Source organism: Nipponia nippon, unplaced genomic scaffold, assembly GCF_047370975.1.
Source record: "Nipponia nippon isolate SJK-2023a ecotype South Korea unplaced genomic scaffold, ASM4737097v1 scaffold_23, whole genome shotgun sequence".
NCBI classification, from domain to species: Eukaryota; Metazoa; Chordata; class Aves; order Pelecaniformes; family Threskiornithidae; genus Nipponia; species Nipponia nippon.
In genome coordinates this window covers 1,706,955-1,730,087 of record NW_028262340.1, presented here as the reverse complement: position 1 = coordinate 1,730,087, position 23,133 = coordinate 1,706,955, and the positions used below count along the sequence as shown (strand labels likewise).

General features: G+C 46.2%; 1 protein-coding gene across 3 annotated transcripts in view; it reads left to right on the top strand.

The window, feature by feature from the left end:
- The window catches only part of HIVEP3 (HIVEP zinc finger 3), a 315,453-nt gene that overhangs the window by 86,590 nt on the left and 205,730 nt on the right, over positions 1-23,133 (top strand). The window contains exon 3 of one of the 3 annotated variants that reach the window (XM_087760921.1): positions 13,779-13,865. The exons of the other annotated variants lie outside the window; for them this stretch is intronic. The gene's annotated coding sequence lies outside the window, so the exon portion shown is untranslated. The remainder of the gene's footprint in view (positions 1-13,778; positions 13,866-23,133) is intronic. 3 annotated transcript variants of the gene reach the window in all.

Genomic DNA, 23,133 nt, shown 5'->3' with positions numbered 1-23,133 from the left:
GTTAAGAACTTTGATTAATGCATCCATTTGCAGTTGTAAATTAACTATTTATTAATTCACTCAGGAGAATTTGAGCATCTGATGCAATTAGCTGTGCCAAGGTGCTGCTGTCTTTCAGAAGAGTTGCCAGTCTAGGACATAAGGTCGGTGAGTCTGTGAGAGTGCCAGGCTTTATCAGGCAAAATTAGCAACTTGTTCTCACAGCCTGGACAGCATTTACCTTTTTTTCTTTTCTTTCTTTCTTTCTTTCTTTCTTTCTTTTTTTTTTTTTTTTTTTTAAATAAAGGACGGACTCTAATTAAAGAAGTGCGTCCTTGCGTGCTGGAGAGTGAGCAATCATTGTGGGAAGGGTTTTTGGATTAGCACAACCTCCAAAATGCGACGATGAGTGGGTTTTGCTGGGGCAGAGCGTGGCTAAGTGGTATACGCAGATGGGCAGGATGGACGCTACAAGGAAAGCTGTTGGGAGCCCAAAACACTGCACCCCCACCCCTTGCCAGGACTCAGGACAGCTTGGCTGCAGGGTCTGGCCCATGAATGCCTCCCATAGAAGAGCAGCAGCCAGCTGATGAGTTTACTGACAGGGAACGACTAAGTTTTATGAAAAACTGTATCGTAATGCACCTCCAAAGACGTGTTTTGCATCAAAATGGCAGAGGTGAGGAGTGAGGACTTGTCTTCTCCTAGCTGTGATGCTGGGTGTGCCAGTCAGCTCTGTGCCTTGGTTTCCACATCGGTCAAAAGGCCGCGATGGCACTAATGCAGGAATGCAAGCCTCCTCCAGGTGACTGCAGTCTGTCCCACAGGTATTCCCGTTTGTCCCTTGTCATCGGGCTGGAAGCTGAATCCCTTGTTTTACTGCTGTGTCTTCTGGAGGGGATGGCTAACACACCTCCACGCATTGAAGCGAGGTGAAGCCCTGGAGAAAAGCACCAAAAACCGCAGCTCTGCAGGAGTGCCTGGTACCTGTCCTGCGTTAGCCTGGTCTCTGCCAGCAGCCGTGTGTGCCAGGCACTTTGCCATCCTGTGCCCGCACCGCAGGGTGTACCCGACTGCAGCTGCGCAGGCACGATGCCCTTGAAAAGGGTACCCGGGCGGGCCCCCGTGGGCCGGGCCTGATCCTGCAAATCTGTGGCAGATCTGTTGGCTGTGGTTGCGTGGCTGTTACACTGCCATCCTTCCTCTGCATTTCCCTGTGGTTATTTTGGTTTGGTTTGTTTTATTTCTTTTTTTTTTCTTTTTTTTTTTTAATTTCTTTCTTCTTTTCCTGGTGACAGCAAATTGAATCCTGAGCTCCAAAGGCTCTGGCAGATGCGTGCTCCAGGACGGTTCAGGTTTTCTCCCCCTGCTACTCAAATAGATTAAAATAAAGGTAGGAAAGGGTCAATTTGGTCTGTAGGTGTTCAGTGTTCAAAACTGACAGTTTTGACTGTCTGAAGATTTTTACATTGAAGAAAGTTACTCCTGATTTTCCAGTTTATCCTGGCTGTGGACCTAAACTTGTGCTCAGTTTTCCCACTATTCTGTTCATCCTCTCGTGTTGTTAAAGCTGGCCCAGGGCAGCCTGGCGCTCCAGCACACAAAATCAGATCTGCACATGTTCCCTCCCAGCAAGGGACCGGACTGAGGTGTCTGGTATCCCAGGGCAGTCCGTCCATCCTTTTGATCCAGCCTTTTCAGCTTTCTGATCGCCGTCCCGGGGCCGTTCCCCGTGCCACGGGATGCAGCTCGGCAGCTGGGATGATTCACCAGCTGGAACCATCCTTGCTGAGGAGGGTGAGAGATTTAAAGGCTGTTTAAAGATTTGTTTCCTACTGAAGTTTATCCAAAAGAACAAACCATTGCCAGGCTGCAAAGAGGAAAGCTCAGATACCCTATTTTCAGCCCAGACCAGAGGGGAAGCCATCTCATCTCCTGCTCTGGCGAGTACAGCCCTGGCTCCCACGAGTGACCACAAGCTGTCATCTTCTGGGGGCTGGTGGCCAGCTGGTGGGAAAGGTGCCTGTGGTTGTCCCCTTCCAATGGGGACAGGCCGCGAGCATCACTCCATGATTTCCATGGAGGCAGAGATGCGTGGATTGAGCAGCACTCTGGAGAAAACAAACTCCTCTTTGTGTCCCAGGGTCTCGGGCTGTGTGTGCCATGTTGGAGATTTGGGGAACATGGGGAAACCTTTTTGGTTCCCATCCTGTGCATTGGCAGGCTACTGGGCTGCTTTCAGGGGGTTGCTTTTGCACTGGGTTATTGGAGGGGTGTTTCCTGCTTAGGGCTTATCCACAACATTTTCCACCTGTACCTCATTCCTTGCATAAGCAACCAATGGATTTGTTAAGTGAGCTGTGTTAATTCGTAGTGTTCAGAATAGAAATGGCCCCTTTTATAGCCAAAGTCTCTTTCTTTAGCTGCCACTGACAGGGTGCCCGTGAGTGCTGTTGCTGTGCCCGAGCTGGCAGCGGGCAGGTCCTGCGTGGCAGCCCTCACCTGCGACCTCCTGCCCCCTCCCCTGATCTGGCTCCATCCATCTCTCCCCTCCTTTAAAAACAAATCGTGCATGTATTTCCTCCTTTTCCATTGAAGTGTTTGACAATTATTACTACTGTCCTTCCTTTATTGTTTTTGTTTATCCATCTGTCTGTAATTTTTGTAGAAGCTGCACTGGTTTTAATTAATGAGAAATTGTTGTTGTATTTGCTGTTCAGCACTCTCTATTTCTTCAGAAACGGGGGATTTATTCTTCTGTTATTGAGCCATTTCGAGCTAGCCTTTTCCAGCACAAAACCCACTCAGTTTAAAGTAGTAGTTTTTGGGGGTTAAGCATGAGCACTTGTACTCAGCCAAGGCAATAAATATCTCTATTCTTTATTTTCATTTTGCTTTTGGCTGTATGGATGTTCAGCTGCCTGAGAGCGAGAAACTCTTTGTGGGTTTGCATTGAACCAGCAGCGAGTCCTGTGTTTTGGGGCCTTTAGATTTTGCCTGGGGAGCGACTTGCGCTGGCTGGGTGCTCCGCAAGCCCTGCCGCGGGCACGGTTGGAGCGCAGGACCCTGTGGCTGGATCCCCGTGCCAGGTACCTTTGCTGTGCCATGGCGCTGTCCCTGCCGCCTTTCGTGTGTGCTTGGGGCTGTGTTAGTGCCTGGGGAAGATGCTGCCTGGAAATCATCTTAAAAGCAGATGTAGTTACCAGTGTTGGGGTTTAATCCTGCCCAAAGCTCCTTGACCTACACCCAGTTTCGTTTCCGAGCTGGAGGATGATGAGGTTGGATGCTTTTCACCAGGTGCCTCTGCGGCGCCCAGCAGTGGGTGCTGCTGCGGTGCCAGGGCACGAGGGGGCTGGTGTTTAATTAAAAACCTGCAGGTACAGAGGCACCTGGCTGCAGCCACACGGTGCCCAGACCCCTGGTGCTGTGGCTGCCCACCTCCTCTATTGAAGCCCCTGAGCTGAAGGTGCTCAGTGCTCGGCTGGATCAGTCCCAGGCTGTGAACCGGATCCGTCGCAGAAGTGGCAATTGGCCTCAGATTTTTCTGCTCTTGTCCAGGGTCTGACTCATTAATTTCTGCACTTACTGGAAGCATAGCTTATTATTGCAACATTTAATAAAATCATAAGCCAAAACAAAATATTGACAAGAAAATTGTGTCAATGCTAAAGGAAAAATCGTAGCATGCTGTTAGTGATTAGGTTTGCTGCACTGTGCTGCATCTTCACTTAGATGCTTGCTATATCTTTTTGTATCCTGATTTTTTTTACATGGTCCCTTATCTCTCTCTGCCTTGGCTCCTGCACGGAGGTAGGCATTCTCTTGTCTTGCACTTTCTTTGGAGCATCCTTTAATAATGGCAGTTCTAATATATTTTTAAAAAGAGGACAGCAGCAGCATCTTTCAGCATGTTTAGAGAGGTGAGGCTTCCAGAGAACTGTGAAATTCAGTTGCTGATGAGGGCTCTGAGAAATGTACTGCTAGATGTTAATTATCCTGATCATTACTGGTCTTTATTTTTGTATTCAAGTCAGATTTCTGTACTAGCAACTGCAGACTTGGCAGTGGTTTGTTTTTTCAAGTAGAGGTAATTGTATTTAGCGATAAGTCTCCTGCAGCCTTTCTGTTTGCCTGCCTAATTTAATCTGCTTGTCTGAATCCATCTAACTGGGGGCATTAACAAATTGTGACTCCAGGAGTTGTGGTGTGTTTCAAACTCCCACCGAAGCCAATGTGGACCCAGAGCCCCTGGCCCGTTACTGGCATTGCTCACAGCAGCAAAGGTCTGAACTTCTGCTGTGGCACCTGGGCACGGGACGGGCACACGGTGGAGCATCAGCTAAGCTGAGATGCTGCAGGGCCAGCAGTCGCTGCCTGCAAGGTGTGGATCTTCAAGGTAGCAGACCAGATCCAAAACCAGATGAGGAAACCCAGACAGGATTTGGGCAGATTCACGAAACAAGGATGAAAACCATGACCGCTCTTGGTTGCAAGAAATGCATAAACTAAAGGAAAGAAACGATGGCCTGTGGTTCTGCAGTAATTCCCAGTGGATCCATACGCAAGGGCCAGCCATGATACGGGTCCACCGGGTTTGGCACTTGGGTGGTGCACAGCTTGTGGGTGAACTGACTTTGTGCTGATAGAGAGGGTACAGACAACAGGAGAACTGATGCTCACCGAAACAAAATTACCCAAAGTTTTAAACAACTTTGAGCCAGGAGAGTGATCTCAGGTTGGATGAGTGCTGTCCATCCAGATACGGTTTCAGCGTGGTACCTGGGCCCTCATGATCAATTTGCTGCATGGATAGCGGGGGCTTTTCCAGCAGAATTGGCTCAAGCTGGAGAGAGATCTTGAGCAGAGATTTTTTGTTTGTTGTTTCTTTATGGATCAGTTCACCCATCTGTGTCAGAGTGTGACCCACTGATAGCTGCCAGGGGAATGTTTTTCGGAGTATTTGTGGTGGGGGTAGTTTTGTGGCAGAGGTAGCAGGAGGTTTTTTAAGCCCATATTACCTTTCATCATCTCTGTAGTATGAAACTGCATCCTGAGCATTAGATTTTGTCAACCCTTTATTGCTGTTGATATTTCTCCTAACGTCACCAGTTTGTTGGATCCTGGCCTGTCCAATGGCATTTAAACAGCACTGGCTTTGGTGCCGTCCGTCCTGAGTAATGCTGGCTCAGGAGAGCCAATTAAGACCCCATTTAGCACTACCTGAATGATTAAATACTACTCAATTTGAGGGGAAAAAATGCCAAATCAGAGCCTTGCCTTCATTGGAAGTTCAGTGATCTGCTTCTGTTTCAAGCTTTAAGAGTTTAATGAAAAACTATCCTGAAAGAAGTTGCATAAGCAGACTTTCCTGTTCAAATTATTCTTGAATTTATGTCGGTAATGTGCATTTTGAATAAATGTTACCTCTTCTGTGCATACAAAGATTTTTAAATTGGCTTCACTAGCAAAATTGCCTATTGCTGTTATGTACTTTGTCTCTGCAACAGCAACATACTTTATCTGCAGGAGCCGGAGCTGTTTGTTAAGGTTTTATGATTTTCAGGCATTTTTGTTACCCTAGTAGAGAAGAGAGCATGAACTGACTTGCAGATCTGGTTGTAAATGAGCAATGAAGAGGTGCGAGGCGGAATGAAGAACCCAGCTTCGCCCTCGGATCCTGGAGGGAGGTCTACAGCCTTTGGATTACGAGGAAAAACCCCTTATCCTTGTAAACTTGGATTAAACATGTTTAATTCAAAAGTAAAGAAATGCTAACAGCTTCTGCAGTGCATTTTTACAGTTACGTTTTGGAGCGAAAGCATGCTTGGACTTGGAAGCGAGTTTCTAGTTTTTGCAATGGAGAGGGGATTAAGACTTCCCAGGATGGGAATTTTACTTTCCAAGACGTTCATTTTGGCACCATTTTTATTAGCATGACAATTCAGTGTAAAATGGTTTTCTATAAAAGTCGTGAAGTCTGTACATGGCAGGAGAAGTCTGCACTCCTGAGCATTTTTCTTGGAGACGGCTGCTTCCTGCGCTTGCAGTCTTTGCCCTTTACGCTGAAGAACTGCATTTACCCTGATAAAGTCGTGTCTTTTATGAGGCTTTCCTGTTTAACTGGGCTGCTTGAAATAACTTTGTATAGTGCTTTTTAAATGGTAAAATTCACTTGTATGAAGAACCTATTTATGATTCTTTTCAAGCAACTCGTTAGGGTGATTTCCACGTTTTTTAATTTTATCTTTAATATGCCAGTAGAAATAGTATGGCCAAAATAAAATAATTTTTCTTCCCATGCTCATACAGAAAAGGAATCGTGACAAAATCGGACTGGTTTCAGGGAGCATAAAAGGGGGTGAGAATAACCGAAGGGGAGGATTGAGGTCTGCACAGGATCCATGTGGATAAAGTGGAAGTGTCAGAAGCACATTGTCGCTACGTTTCTGGAGACTATAAACATGATTTGTGTGGCAAGGTTGTGGGGGTTTCTTTTTCTTCTTCGTTTACAACAGAATTGCTTTATTTCATTTTTCTGAAGTGTCTCGTGTTGTGAGCATTGCACTATATTTATACAGCAACCTCTGCAAGATATATACGTGAAATTGTTAAGTTGCATATAAATATATAGATCATACCTGTGAAATCAATCCTTTCATGAATAATTTATCTTAGGCTGCTTGGCACTCCATATAGATTATTTTGAATTCATAGAAGGTTTTTCACAAAGAGTTATAAATCCAAATGATTAAAAAAAAAAAAAAGTGATCCAATGTCAACAGATAAACCTGTATGAGAATAATAAATGATCATCCCTTGCGCAGTGCTCCGCTAGATGTTGCCTGCAAGAGCTGGTGACAGCTCTTTACCTGTCACCGCGGAGAGGGTGACACTCGTTTTTCCTCTTTTCCCTCTCTTTTTCTTTGCCCTTTCCCTGCGTGGCAGATGGTGATGCCGTGCTGTCCTCTCAGCTTCATCCTCTGTTTCAGAGACTTCGGTGCTGCCGTTCCCGCGTGTCGTCACTCCAGCGCTGCTGCGGTTTCTTTGCTGTTGCTGTTCCCTACTCCCAGCTGTCCGCAGCAGCAAATACCCTGCTCCCTTCAATCACAGCCTGACCTGTGGAACAAGAGCAGAATTAAATGCTGCCTTTTTAACAGCTTTCCAACCTATTGTGTAGCTGTTTTCTTTGGAGACCTTTAATTGCTGCATGCTAGAAGAGTAAAATGTTTTGGTGCTGTTGGTAATTATTAGGTAATGATTAGAAATAGGGTTATTTATAAATTAGCCGCCTGTTATTATTCTCCTCCCTGTGGGCTGCGTGTTTGACTCTGTCTCTTGTTAATTCTGCTCATGTTGGGGGAAGGAAGAGCCGTGCGGGGTTCTCCGCATCGAGCCCGGGGTTGTGGGACTGGGAGCGTGAACGCTTGCAAAAGCAGCCGCTCAAAAACCTGTTTCAGATGGAGTCATGCAGGCTAGAAAAGCAGTTTTCATATTTTTGGTTTGCCTCTTCCACTGATGGCTGCTCTCTCAGCTCAGAGCAGTTATTCTCTCCATGGGGACCGTGCTCTTAAATTTAAGGAGCGCACTTGCCCCGAGAGGCAGGCGTGACAGTCCTTCTATGGAGCATTTTGCAAGGGATTTGGGACTTATTACCTCAGTGTAAATACTGTCCTTTCAGTGCACCAGCAAGGCGGCACGGTTGCCTTGTGTCTTACAAAACCACTTCGGGCCCATCAGTCTGGGTTTTTTAGGTTAATTCTGCGGGTGCATCAGTTCAGCTAGAAAGCTGAATAAATGCAGGACTGTTGTTTCCCTGACACAAGCTGAGGAGGATTTCACACGGAGATTCTGTATTGCTTTGAAAGCTGAATAAAATTAACGGTGCTGCTTTGTGACTGGGATGAAGGCAGGCTTGGAGGGAAGATGCTTTCTGGATGCTGCATGGAAGGTAAAGATGCGATGGTGGGGCTGGGGGGAGGTGGTGGTAGAGGAGGCTCCCCCGAAACTTGGCTCCTCAATGCTGTGTGAGGAGTCATTGATGCCTTTAGAAAGACATATGCAGTCAAACAACCTGCCACGCTGTGTGGAGAGAGCTGATCTCGGCACAAATCAGAGGTGCGATTGCGTTGTACCCCATGTCTGATGCCATGTCCTGGTCCAGCGTTGGATGGACCTGCCCATAGCAAACAACGATGGAAGCAGGTTGGCAACGGCTGCTGGGCTGATCCCTGGTTGTTTTATCGGTTTAGTTTAGTTTGGGGAAGTTTTTCTGTAAATCCAGGCACATACATAATCCTTTAGTAATTTTTGAGTTCTTCAGCTCCCTGTTGTGCCAAGCCAGTGACTTTACAAGTTTGTCATATGTTGGATATATGACTCAAAAAATGTTCTTTTGATTGCTTTTGTTTTAATTGCTATTGTTTACCTCTTCATCTTGTGCTTAAAAATGATACAAATTGACTTTGTATTATTCAGGTCTTAATTTGCATCTTTCCTCTTACTTTCCCTATCTATGGATTTCAGCGAATGTATATCTAGCTATTCAGCTGCTTTTTGCAAGTTGTACCTTATGTTTGAGCAGTACCTATCTGGAGTAAGGAACAGTGTGTCGTCCTGGAAACATTGTTTGATTTGTTTGACCCATACTGTAGAAAACACTCTTACAGCTCCAACAACTTTTTAGTTACTCAGAATTCCCCAGAATGGTGTAATTGGAGTCGCCATGCTCAGAAGTGTGTTTGCTTGTGATAGCAGCAATGTTTGTGCCTGCTCGAGTGGAGGAAGGGGACCATAACCCAGCCTCTCTAAGGCCATCTCCGAACATATTCCCTATTCACCGTTCAATTTAGAGAGATTGAGCTGGACTGGGGATAGAGGCTGTTGTTGAACAAGATCTGATAAAATTAGGAAGAAATCTTTAACCTCTTAAGCACTATTTTTCCTTAAGTGTTCGTTATTCCCATGGCATTCTCCTGGAGAAGCTGGCTGCTCACAGCTTGGATCAGTGCGCTCTGCGCTGGGTTAAAAACTGGCTGGACGGCCGAGCTCAGAGAGTGGTGGTGAATGGAGTCAAATCCAGTTGGCGGCCGGTCACCAGTGCTGTTCCCCAGGGCTCAGTGTTGGGGCCGGTCCTGTTCAACATCTTCATTGATGATCTGGATGAGGGGATCGAGTGCACCCTCAGTCAGTTTGCAGGTGACACCAAGTTGGGTGGGAGTGTCGATCTGCTGGAGGGTAGGAAGGCCCTGCAGAGGGCCCTGGCCAGGCTGGAGCCATGGGCCAGGGCCAACTGGGTGAGATTCAACAAGGCTCAGGGCTGGGTCCTGCACTTGGGTCACAACAGCCCCAGGCACCGCTGCAGGCGTGGGGAGGAGCGGCTGGGAGCTGCCCGGCGGGAAAGGACCTGGGGGTGCTGGTCGACAGCCGCTGAACATGAGCCAGCAGTGTGCCCAGGTGGCCAAGAGGGCCAATGGCATCCTGGCTTGTATCAGGAATAGTGTGGCCAGCAGGACCAGGGAGGTGATGGTGCCCCTGTGCTGGGCACTGGTGAGGCCGCCCCTCGAATGCTGTGCTCAGCGCTGGGCCCCTCACCCCACAAAGGCCATGGAGGGGCTGGAGCGTGGCCAGAGCAGGGCAGCGAGGCTGGGGCAGGGGCTGGAGCACAAGGCTGGGGAGGAGCGGCTGGGGGAGCTGGGGTGGTTTAGTCTGGAGAAGAGGAGGCTGAGGGGAGCCCTCATTGCTCTCTGCAACTGCCTGAAAGGAGGCTGGAGCCGGGGGGGGGGGGGGGGTCGGTCTCTGCTCCGCAGTAACAAGCGATGGGACGAGAGGGAACAGCCTCAAGCTGCACCAGGGCAGGTTTGGGTTGGATATTAGGAAAAACTTCACCAAAAGGGCAGTCGGGCCCTGGCCCAGGCTGCCCAGGGCAGTGATTGAGTCCCCATCCCTGGAGGTATTTAAAAGCCGGGGAGATGTGGTGCTTAGGGCCATGGTTTAGTGGTGGACTTGGCAGTGCTGGGTTAACGGTTGGACTTGATGATCTTAAGGGTCTCTTCCAACCTTAACGATTCTATGATTCCTGTATTCCTTAAGCTACTCCCAGAACTGATCCAGTAATGTGCAAGCATCAAGCCTCAACCTAGATGCTACTCAGTGTGCTGGGTTTTATTAAAGATAGAAGAAAATTAAACACAGCTACAATTCTGCCATCCTAATTTTGTCTTGATATTTTTTTTTTAATCTGTTATGTTCCAAAATTAATGTGCAGGAAGGGGAAGAAACATTAAACACTCAACGCGAAGCACTGATGTGTGCAATAGGGCAGGATTTGAATTTTGTCATATAAAGAACTTCATATTGCACTTAGCATTCAAATTTAATGCTAAGTAATTTACTTAGTAAAGTATTTAGCAGCACAACTAATAGTCTGAAAGAAAGGATAAATGGCACATTAGTTTAAGTTCCAAATGAGACAAAGCTAGGAAGTATTACAAACAACAATAATGGCAGAAAAATAATATAATGAAAGACAGAAACGTAGTAATAAGGGTAATAAACAGCAAGATGTGTTTCAAACTGGAAGAATGTAAGATAATGTAACTGGAAGAAAAAAATAACCCAAACATTCTCATTGCAAAGGAAAGAAGCACTTGACAGGCAGCAACACCAGAGACTGAGATGCAACAGGCAATAAATCAGACCCCAGCTTAGAATGGGAGTAAAACAATTAAAATAAATAAAAACAATAAAAGTTAAGCAAGCAAAATTTTGCTAGCTTTTGTAAATGTCTGGTAAGGGTTCTTGTAATTGTCTACAGTTATTTAAAGCATATGGATGCAAGGGGGAAGAAGCGTTGCTTCAAGATTATCCAGGCTGATGTAAGTAGGAATGAGGAGATGAAATAAAGCTGTCCTCCTCTCCTTGGCTGACGTAAAAGAAGGAAATATTTTCCCAGAAAGGAGGGGATGGTAACTCCCCTGGTTACTTGCTGTTAAAATACTGGAAGATAAAGTTTAGGCTATATGTGCAGATGGGCAGAGAGGAGATGGTTATCTTCAGATATGTGTAGGTACATATATATGTATGTGTGTATATATATGTACATAAGCCTATATATAGATAAATCTGTTCTTTATAGTTTAAGGCATGTTCTTTCTAGTTTAAGGTCTCACTTGGGATAGTATCTTTTTTTTTTTTTTTAAAGAAAAAAGTAAATAAAATCTAGATACAATCTGGGCATCTTTACCAAACTGGTGTAAGTCAGTGTAGCTACATTAAGTTGGGGTTTGCAGTTGCCTCTTACGTACCCAAACCTGTCTGTTATGTACCCACAATTAAAGCTTAGTGCGTTATCTCCCCCATGGGCTGTCCCGCATCCCTCTGCGGCTGGGTCCCTGGGACAAAGGGGGGCTTATAGCGAAATACTCCTGGCCTTGCTGGCTCTGAAAATATTAAAGGATTTGGGACTGTTTTCCCTCACTAAGTCAGTATTTTGCCATTTGCAGTCTACATTTATGCAGAACAGCTTATTATAGTCTTATTCTTCTCCTGCCTTTTGCAGTCCTTACATTTGATCATCCTTAGAAGTACAATACAGTTGATTTTCTTCCCGTGTCCACTGCTCGGTTGAGCTCCTGAGCTGTGCTAAGCTCGTCTGTTCAGTTGAGCCCTTGCTTTTCTCGCATAGAGATGGGAGAAGAGTTGATATCAGAAACAGAAGTTACACTTTCTGGTTTAATCCTCCTTTTTCCTCCCCTGTTTTGGGGGGGGAGGGGGAAGGGGAATTTCAGCAGCAGTGGTTGCAAAATCAGCTCCATTCCCTTCCAGCTTACATTTTCTCCCCAAGATGAGATTACTAGTAGTTGTAATGTTGTCTGAAAGAGTATCAGAGGTTTTCCTATAAAACTCTTCATAGCTGAAGAAGAAGGGAATAAGAAAGACTGTTAAAGTGAAAGCCTTAATACTTTATGGAGCGATTAGGGGTTTTTTTCCCCATTTCTGTATTAAGACATTTAAAAACATGTAATGGCAATTGCTTCCATGCAACTGGGAGGTTGAGTCGGACTGTTAAATGGCTTATAGGAACAGGGTCACATGAACTCCGACTTGCTGGTTCCCACTTACTTTATTGATAGTAGCGCTCTTGAAAGGGCTGGGTGGATTCAGAGAGGCAATTTGAAAAATAATTTCAGCTTTTTATCTTGGATTAATATAAATACTCTCCAAGGTGACACAAGGCAAGCTGATAGTGGGCATGCCAGTGCGGGGCATCCCCAGGGCATCACCCCGACCGAGCGACCTTGCTCCGTGCTGTGCCTACTCTGGCAGCAGTCAGACACTCAGGCAGAGGCGTCCTCCCGGGACGTTCAGAAAGGGATCGGTGAAGACTGTCATCTTTAAGATGCCTGTAACATGGATGTTTGGGTTTCCAGGCAGATCTGCACAATTAAGGCATTGTGCAGCGTCTCCTGTTAAAAATGAGCAGCCATAAAGCTTCAACCAAAGGAATACTCTACAGCTTTAGAAATGTCTGTAATATTCACAACAAAGGCTGGTTTGACACTGTCTGATCATTTCACACCTCTTTGTACAAGTCTTCCTTGTGCTGCTCTGAGCAAGAGATCCATCCCTGGCTGGAGAGGAGACGGGGCAAATTTTGTCACGCAGCATTGCTGTCAGCGTGGTGCTCTGGGGTCTGGACACTTGCCTGCCTGAGCACTGGCTAGAGATTATTAGCCGTTTGATTGCAAGCTGGAGCAAATGGTTATTGCCATCCTAAAGAAGAACAGTTGCTAAATGATCTCCTCCAGCAAAGCCATTCTGAGCTTTCAAGCTCAGAGGAGAAGTGCACAAAAAAAAGGAGCTATTGCGTCTGTGTTGGCAAGAAAAGGCGAAAAAACCAAAAGGTTGTTCTAGATGCGCTTTTCCTGATTGTTTCTGTTTTCCAGCAGGGTCGCGTTTTGCTCCTGAGCTGTGAAAAATCCTGGCGCTGTGTGAGGTGTGGCAGATGGAGGAGTGTGGGGTGCCGGCGTGGTGGGAGGGTCTGGCGGCTCAGGGTTTGCACGGGGGAGCTCGGGGGGACAGGAGTACGGGGCCACGCTGGGAGATGTGGAGTAGCTTCTCCTTGACAAGCAAGTCTCTGAGCTTTCCTGTCTCTGCCCGACTCAAATGCACCCCTGAGATGAGCAGCTGTGAAGGGGTTGCGTTGGGACGCCCTTCCCCAGTGAGCGCACCGCGTGGCACCCAGGGCAGAGCGCGTTCTGCTGCGTGGCAAAGCTGCTCTGACCCCGCAGAAACCTCCAGCTGTGTCACCCGTGCAGTGATGCCACCACCATTTACTGCTGTGTTTCTCCCCTTTCTCCTCTTTAAAATTTCCCATGAATGTTGGGCAGGAGCATCTTTTATGGAGATGCAGTTGTTTTGAGTCTTGGTACTCAGACTTTAAGCTGTGTCAAGGACAAAACCAGGTTTAGTAGATTTTTCCTTTTTAATTTATAATTTTTCTGAGTGTGATAATTCCTTTGCAGCTGTTTTCCAAGTACATATGCTTTAATTGAGTTATTTTCAGGTCTATTTGCTGCACGTGTACCAGAGGGGTATCGTGGTACCAGGTGAGGCAGGTGGAAAGAACCCAGAGTGTTAATTCTAATGCTAGAAATATCTTCATTAAAAGTTCAGCAGAAATCTTCAAATGTTTTACGACTAGGCCATCTGTCAGCTGAAAGATGTACCTGTCTGGGGAGTCACAGAGAGAGACCAGGGTGGTAGTGAGGGCACTGATTTTGATTTATTATTTTTTTCAGACCTTAAACGCCTCCTGGATGCTTTCCTGTCTCTGCCCTGGAGACCCTCCCAGCCCCAAGGCCAGAGCATGGGGGTCAGACGATGAAGTAAGCCTGTGCTTCTTCTACTTCCAAACAAAATACACCCAGTATAAAATATATTTTAAAAAGGGAAAGAAATAGATTTGAGATGTAAACCTAGGTGTGAGTGAGTGCCAGAAGGAAGGGAGTAGTGTGAATTGTACCCTGTACCAGAAGATGCCCCAGGTAGCTGTGACCCTCGTGGTCATGACCTGACAGGTGATCCTGGTGGACGTGAATAAGCTGTGAGGATCATCTGGGTGCCGTCTCACTAATTAAACTGCCTTTTTTTAATGCTCTGCTGAAATTCCAGTTGGAAATTGAAGAGGAAACTTTGTTCTTTAGAAACACCCTATTGCGTCTGCCCCGTCCTCTGGGAGGAGATGTTACTGAGTGCATAGATGGAACCTTAGGAGCCTGTGGAGTATGGAGAGAGGATGGCAGAAAGAACAGAGTGTAATTTAGCATCTCTTCATCGTTCTCCAATGCTGGCATGTGTTGTGGCTTGTGTGGCTGGGGGCTGCAGCCTTTTGTGCTGCACTATAGTGAAGTGCGAGTGCCATTTCTGCGCTCTAGCCTGCTCCTTGGTTTTCACGCTTGAGCGTGATGAGCGAATGCGTGGTTATTGCTGTCTGATAAATGTTACGCTCCAGCTGCTAGCAAATCACACACAATGTTCTTGCTCTCCTTCTCACATATTTTATTGAGGCATACCTTGCACATTGGAGAGAGCTGGAAAAAATTACGGTGTGTTTATTGCAAAAAGATGCTTTCAAGTAAATTATATTCTGAAGGTGAAGGTCTTAGGATTCTTGACCCTGTAATAAATCTTTTTCAAAGGATGAAGCAGGCTCTCAGCAGAAGTCAGAGGGCTGGCCTTCTGGCAAATATTTCTGTGTGAGATTCTTATTTGTGACTACTAATAGAGCAAAGTGGAGTCTCATTCATTGGAGATACAAAGTCTGATCTCATTTGTGTGTGTTACATCTTCCTCTCCCAAATGCTGTTCCTCCTCCACCAGTGTCCTGGAGTCCCTTGTACTGGTATTTGCTATGGGGCAGGTGGAGCACAAGTTTTCTTTCTGTCCATTAAAATCTCGAGGTGTAGCTGCATCTGCTGTGAGCAGAGCTGCTATACTTAGTTGTGAGCACTTTCTTTGGAGTTGTATTTGCATAATGGTGGCTTTTAACTCTATGCCTGCTTTCTGAAAACTTCTGAGTTACTTGACCGCTGTGCGTGCCGAACGATGAACTCATGCGTGTGACTGTGGATGGTACCATCCTGCGCTTCACCCCTAATCCCTGTGAATTTCCCCAGGGATATGGGGGAATTCTCCCTCCTTTCTGTCCCTCCTGCCATGCCTGCTGTTAGTGCTGACTAAATAGGTGGTTTCTTTTCGATGTAATCGCCTTTTAATTTTGGGACCAGGAGAACATTACCAGTGATTTTGCACTGCGATTATCACCTTCTTGCCAATGGACTGTGGGGATGTCGCTGTCTGGCAATAGGGATTTTGGTGTGATAAAACATCTTGATTATAATCCTTTGGGATAAGGATGCACCATTCTGTGCGTAAATACCATTTCTGGTCCATATCCATCTTTAGTAACAACAACAACAACAAAGCAGTGCTCTTTTACTCTCTCATAGGGTTACAGGGGGGTGAGCTATCCCTCCTCCTTGCTGCTCTCTAATTATAGTTGTTTTTTCTCTCCAGCACCTTAGAAGCTGTGAACCTACATAACAAGGCCCTTGCTCTTCAGATGCGAATTTATTTCTTCCTCCCAGCATCACCCCTTTGCCACTGGGCTGGCCAATATTGAACAAAAATTACTTTCAAGCCCAGTGGCTTTTTTGAGATATTCTGAAGATGCTGAGCTGCTGTTAAGACTTTTTTTTGCTTAATCTCATTCTGAATCACAATGTGATTTTCTTTTTACAATACAATTGACATGAATCATGTCCTGGAAAAAGAGTATAGTCTGTTGGATGCTTAGGTTCATAAGTTCAGTCTTTTTGTGTTTTTGTTGCTTTGTTTTAGGCTGCCTCACTGCCATGGTTTAGCAAAGAAGATTTGGTGTCTGTCTGCTGGGTTTTTAATGACTGGGCTTTTGGTAGGACAATTATTAAACAGATTGCAGGGGCCGTCTGGAAATGTGCTGTTTGGTGAGAGCAGGGGATATAAAAATGTTTCTTCGGCACCTTAAAAATATATATACAGAGCAGTATGCAATGAAATTGTTTTCTGCTCCTGTGGATTGGCTTCAGGTTGAATTCTCAGCTCTCCTAATTGCCCATAAAGTGGGGTGGAATCTTCTGCTTAAATGTTAATAAGTAAACAAACAAATCATGAAACAGAAAGGATATAAAGATAGGCTACTTACTTATAAGTCTGAATTTTAAAGCCAATCTCCCTACTTTAAGCCTGTCCACTGATTTTTGCACTGGGAGGGTTGGTACCTGAGCTGTAGTTGTTCTGCAGCCCTGGAATTACTCACCAGTACAAATTAATTAACGCTGTCTTCCCAGAAGTGCTCTGCCATCAGCAGCAGCATCCACAGTGATGCTTAATGCCCTGAAGGCAAAAGCAAAGCAAAGGTGCCTTGGTCTGTTCTAGGGTGGTGCCAGATGTGCAAAGCGGGGCTGACGCTGGTCTTCCTCGTATGGGGAGTTTGACATTAAAACAGGGTGAAACTAGGGAAGGGATTGAGCCATGTGGGTAAAAAACTAACGTGCCAGGGTGGACAGAGCAAAGCCACTAAGAAAAAAACCTGCTGCAGTCAAACACTGCAAACAACTAATAGGAAGGTGAGAAATAAGAGAAGCAGCCTAAAATCCTGTGGTTAGGAAGTTGGGTTGTTGCTGCAAGTGTCATACATGTTACTGTGAGGAAGCCCTTGCAAAGGGGTGATGCAGCTCTGCTGAAACTAACCCCTTGAAGCAGCACCAGCCAGCCTCGTACTGCACTTATGCTTTGTATCATCTTTTTTTTCGGGGGATGCAGTCTAAAAGTTTGCCTGGCATTTCTGCAAAGTTTAGACCACATTCAAAGCAAGTTTTGACTATTGCCACACACTATTTCTCTCAACTGTCCTGTGATCCTTGTTCCAGTAGCACAAGACTTGCTTCTTTATCTCCAGCTGAAGGCTTTTATTTTATTTTTCCATGTATTCCTACTGTTTTGTTTTCCCCTCCTACTAGATCTTTAGACTCTGTAACCTAGGGAAAAAAGCTGTAATGCCATCCAGCCTGTACTTTTGTGAGTGTTGCTGAGGAATCGTGACCACAGGCTGTCAGTTTGCTGGGTTTCCAGTTTGCTGGCCTGAGGATGCCTCTGCCACTAACACCGAGCTGCCAGCGCATCCCCGTGCTGCGCAGGGAATCCTGTGAAGGCATGAGAGCTCCCTCCACCAAAACAGCTCAAAGTACTAAAAAGTACCTAGCGTGGGCTGTTACAGCTCTGTATGAGGGTATTTTTTTGCATCACAGAAGTGGTAAAAGAAAACAGCAGGTAATGCAGTTATGCCAAGGTAAAATGAACTCTCTGCTGTAAATTACTTAGAGGGACTCTAGATCCTTTTATCAATAAATGATGCTTTCAAGTGCTTAAAACTCTTGTGCGAGGTCAGTGACTGGAGTTTTGTCTGTCTTGAGGTGTCTTTTAGCTGCCAACTCATCCAATGCTCCTCCAAAAATGTAGCCGCTAGAATTTGGGGTCATTCACGACATTTTTGGTATAGTGGTCACAGGAAGGGTGAATTCTAATGACAGCACTTTTCATCGAACGTGTGTCGTGAATTCCTTCCTTTCCGTTTTGGGGTGACCGTGTTGGGAAAGGACTTTCACCTGATAATGTGCAGGGTTAAACAGATAATGAACTATCAAAATATGCTCCTTTGCAGGCAGGTCAGCTTGCAAAGTTGAGCCCTCCCTCACCTGCCCTTCTGCTGCAGGTGGGTCCAGCAGAGACCTCTGGCCAACTCACAGCACTGGTTATAAAAGTGTTAATGGCAGAGGAGAAAGACTTTTTTTTTTCCTCTCCCCCCCAACTGCAGCCTTTAAGTTTGGAAAGCATGTGCCTTGATTTTAATATAAAGTAGCCATTGATGTGAGATGCCATGAATAAAAGGCGCTTTTCTTTTTTCTTTGGCATTGAGTCATTGTACAGTTAGTTTTGTGGCAGTGCATTTGTGAATGCATTTGTGTGTGTGTGTGGAAGGGGGTGTAGAAAAAGGCACTAGCAGCACACTAGCAGAATAGATTTATTTAGAAGCCATTAGATTTTGCTCTATCTGTCTTCTTACTGCCCTCTCTGAGTGTCAGTCAAACTTCTCCTTTGGATTTTCACTCTTACGTATCTTCAGTTGTACCCATGCACATCTGATAGGCCACACTTACGCACACGGATATGAGAGAGATAAAATTCTTCCGTGCTGCTCTATGCTAATAGCACCAAACCCTCTCACAGCATCACTGAAAGCTGCATTGTTTTAGAGTTTTGCTCGGGAATGTCGTATAATTACAGCATTTTGTCCCATCGCCCTCCTTTAATAAAAGTAATAACAGTAATCATGCTTTTCACCTATTGATCTCAAAGTGGATCACAAACTATGGGTGAATATGGTCTTCCCTGATGAAGGAGCAGAGGCCCAGGGTGAGGGAACCTTGTGTAGCTCCATGGAGGGGTGACGATAGGTGAGATGCCTTACCCGGACTCTGCAGCAAAGAGCTGTTTCTTAATTTTAAAAAGAAGAAAAATCAAAGTGATGATAACATTTAGCTAGAATGACTGATTCCAAGAACTTGCCTGGCTGTGGGCTCAGCTGTACTAAATCCCGTGCTGCTGCTCAGTCTCTCCAGGCACATCTCCTTCCACGACAGTCACCTAGGGGCTTTCCTCCAGCAATAAGCTGCTAGGAAGGCAAAGCTCGATATAACATGTGAAAGTAGTTTTTGGGGAAAAAGAGGTCTTTTCGGGGAAAGGAGAGGAGGACGCTTTGACCATCACTTCCCATTCTTTGGGCTTGCCCCTGCCTGTTTCACACCTTTGCCATCCTCTGCAGTCTGACGGCCGTGTTGCAATGGACTTTCAGTCTCCGCATCCGCTCCTTCGCAGGCGCGTTGGTTAACATCAAGATGTTCGTGTATCGGCCTGCCTAGCTAATATCTGTTGATCTTTCTGGCTCTCTGCCTGCCATGGTGGGGAAATATTGAGGCTTAATGGAAGCTTTGCAGCTGATGGCTAAATGGGCTTAATTTTGACACTTACTTTTTTTAGCAGAAGTAATGCATTTGGCTGGCTAATGCTATAGCATTTCTTGTTTTAATGTTATCAGCAATTTTTGTGACAATCTCATGGCTCCAAAATGTCAACATGTAACATTTCAACTCAATGTGGAGAAACGTGTGTTAAATACAGAGTGCCTGTGTCATTCATTCATTGCTATTAACTGCCCAGTGCAAAACCTTGTGCCTGCTGACCACTTCTTGCATATTTAAAAGTATTCCTGTGTGGTGTCAGAAAGCCAGAAGTGCTTGGAGTGACTTTCCTGGTCTCCCTAGGACTCTGTTTGTCATCTGCAATATCAGTGCATGGCTTGTAAGTCTAAAATGCTTCTGCAAACCCATTTCCACCCCATCGATGGATGGCACTACACCAGCGTAATTCTGGAAACAGTGCGATCGGGTGTTCACGCACTTGGCTTTACAAAAATGCAACTTCTAAACCTATCTTGGGGCATACGTATAACTTTGAAGGAAAGCCCCCTCTGGGGCAGCATACCTCGTGGCTTTGTGCCTGATGCCCATCACACCCTCTTTCTGGCTGAATGGGGAAAAAAAGCACATTTGAGCCAAAAATATTTCTATGCTCCTCACACTAGCTGGTCTGGGCTCTGTGGTTTATAATAGTGGTCGCAGAGAGGGCAGCATTTGATTTTAAGCCACCTATAGCTTTGGAAAATAAGCGTGCCTCTAAACAGCCTAATGATGCTGGAGTGTTTCTTACATCCCCACATCATTTTCACCTGTTCTCTGGGTTGTCCTGGGAGGTTTCTCAACGGGATCTGTGTTTGGCCAGGCTTACAGCCCAATGTGCTGTAATACTCCAATACAGGAGTAAACGTTTGGGGAAAGTTAAAATTAAGTAAGAACAGGTAATGTAATAGGGCTTGCTCAAAAATATTGAGAAAGGTGCCCTCAATTTGGCGACAGGCCTTTAATAAACAAACTGAGATAGTAACAGAACGTGCTTGTTTTATTTTCACAAGAAAATAAAATTTTTTAAGAAGTTTGCTGGTTTGAGGCCTCAGTGGAAGGATCCATAATTGAGGGTTAACTGCGCTGGTAAACAGACCCTTGTGCAGCTCAGCTGTAATTGAGGGTGTGTGGGTCAGGCCGTTTAATTGCTGTCTGCTTGCTTGGAATAGAAACCTCTCCACCGCCACCGAATCACTCTGCATCTGATTAAGTAAACAAATAGCTGGCCACCGAGCTGCGTGACGTCCTGCGGGAGGATCCGCTCGCCCGGGACGTGCAGGGCCAGGGGGGCATCCTTGGCCCCTCTCTGCTCATCCAGCAAGGAGGGACCTAATTAAATTCCCAAACAAAATGCTGTGCGAGCCAATTGCACTCTTGCTGAAAGATGAAATTAGAAAGTAGAGAAGATCAAGGCAGCTGGGAATGTGGGGGTCCGTGGTCCATCCTGAGTCTCCTCCATCATAACATCACTGGGTGCACCTGAGCATCTTCTGTGGCTGCTGTTTCCCCGGTTTGCTGGCGCTCCTCAGGGCAAGCAGCATTTACACGCTGTTTTATGTGTTTCTGAAATATGGATGGTATTGTGCTATGGAAGTCCAATAAAAGTTAATATTTTCCTACTGAGATTCCAAGCAGGAATTTAAAGAGAAAACATAGCCATCAGCCTGCTTGTGATTCTGGATTTTACAATTTGATTGCAGCGAGGGTTCTTTGAGGTTCCTGATCCCTGATTTGATGTCATGTGGAAAGATAGTGCAGTTTATTCCCAATCTGCAAATTAAAAAAAAAAAAAAAGGATGGCAGGATGTATCTGTGCTTCCTTCTTTGTCTGCCAGACTGATTTTAATACCCCCTTCATTATTATTCTTCCCTCTGTCTGAATCAGGACTTTTTACTATGCGTCTCCATATAATTTAGGGCCTCTCCTGAATTTCAGTGTTCATTCAGAGCCCCCTTAAACCATGCTTCTGTGGTGGTGTATAGGAAAATCAAACTGAAAGAATCTGGGATAATGAATTCATTGAGCCACCGTGGTGCACAGAGGGCATCACAGCATAACCATCATCTCCCAATACTGTAACCCATATGTACTCTACACTTTTATTGCTCTTGCTCCCACTGCATTACAGCCAGATTCACCAGTGTGGTCTGGCTGCTCTGGATATTTGCGATGCAAAGCAATTACAAGCCTGGCTAGTTTTATAGCTCCATTGTGTCTCTGGGATAGTGCGGCTTGGCCAGAGCAGGCTGGTGAATCTGCTTTTTAGGCTGCATGATCTTTGGAGGAGAGACTTTGTATTTTTTCTGTGCGCACACACTTTTCTAATGAGAGCGATATATGAGATTACATACAAAGTGTGGCTGGTTTTCAAGATTCCTTCTAACCCGTGAGCTGAGAATTCCTGTTTAGAGATGCTATCCAGCAACTAGGAAAAAAAAAATTGCAGTATAAAATATCGCAAACACTGATGAGACGGTCTGAGGTTTAGCACTGTTCAGCCACCTCCGACTTTGATTTTGCTGCCCCGCGCAATGTGTTGCTGTATTGGGTTTGCGTGGCAAGGTTTTGGTAGCAGGGGGGCTACAGGGGTGGCTTCTATGAGAAGCTGCCAGAAGCTTTCCCTGTGTCCGACAGAGCCAATGCCAGCCGGCTCCGGGACGGACCTGCCGCAGGCTGAGGTCAAGCCCATCGGAGATGTTGGTAGCACCTCTGGGATAATGAATTTAAGAAGGAAGGAAAAAAAACCCTGTGCAATTTCAGCTGGAGACAGGAGTGAGAATATGTGAGAGGAACAGCCCTGCAGACACCCAGGTCAGTGCAGAAGGAGGGCAGGAGGTGCTCCAGGCGCCGGAGCAGAGATTCCCCTGCAGCCCGTGGTGGAGACCATGGTGAGGCAGGCTGTCCCCTGCAGCCCGTGGAGGTAACGGAGCAGATCTCCACCTGCAGCCCGTGGAGGACCCCATGGTGGAGCAGAGATCCACCTGCAGCTCCTGGAGGTCCATGGTGGAGCAGAGATCCACCTGCAGCCCGTGGAGGACCCCATGCCAAAGCAAGGGGATGTCTGAAGGAGGCTGTGACCCCGTGGGAAGCCCACGCTGCAGCAGGCTCCTGGCAGGACCTGTGGCCCTGTGGAGAGAGGAACCCAGGCTGGAGCAGGTTTGCTGGCAGGACTGGTGACCCCACGGGGGACCCACGCTGGAGCAGTCTGCTCCTGAAGGACTGCACCTGTGGAAGGGACCCATGCTGAAGCAGTTCATGAAGAACTGCAGCTGGTGGAAAGGACCCATGTTGGAGAAATTCATGGAGGGCTCTCTGCTGTGGGAGGGACCCACGCCGGAGCAGGGGCAGAGTGTGAGGAGGCCTCCCCTGAGGAGGAAGGAGCGGCAGAGACAACGGGTGATGCACTGACCGCAACCCCGGTTCCCATCCCCCTGCGCCAGTCGGGGGGAGGAGGTGGAGAAATCGGGAGTGAAGTTGAGCCTGGGAAGAAGGGAGGGGTGGGGAGAAGGTGTTTTAAGATTTAGTTTTTATTTCTCATTACCCTACTCTGATTTGATTGGTAATAAATTAAACTAATTTCCCCAAGTCAAGTCTGTTCTGCCCGTGACAGTAGCTGGTGTGTGATCTTTCCCTGTCCTTATCTCGACCCGTGAACCTTTCATTATATTTTCTCTCCCCTGGGCAGTTGAGGAGGGGGAGCGATAGAGCGGCTTTGGTGGGCACTTGGCGTCCAGCCAGGGTCAACCCACCGCCGTTGCTTGTCAAGAAAGTGCTGTTTATCACATCCTCGGTTCATTTGAATAAAGCAGGGACTTAGAGAGCAAGCTATTTCCTTGTTTAATATACACACCAAAACTGCAAAATTACTCCATAGCTCAAACTTTTAGACTTGAAAAACCATCCAGCAGAGAAAGAAAATTTTCCAGCTGAGGAATAGTGGCTGTTTGTTTTTTTTCTCCTCCCTTGATGGGTTTGTGTCTGGGCATGATTTCAGTCCTTCCTTCCTATTTAGTGGACCAAATGTTCAAGTGGGTG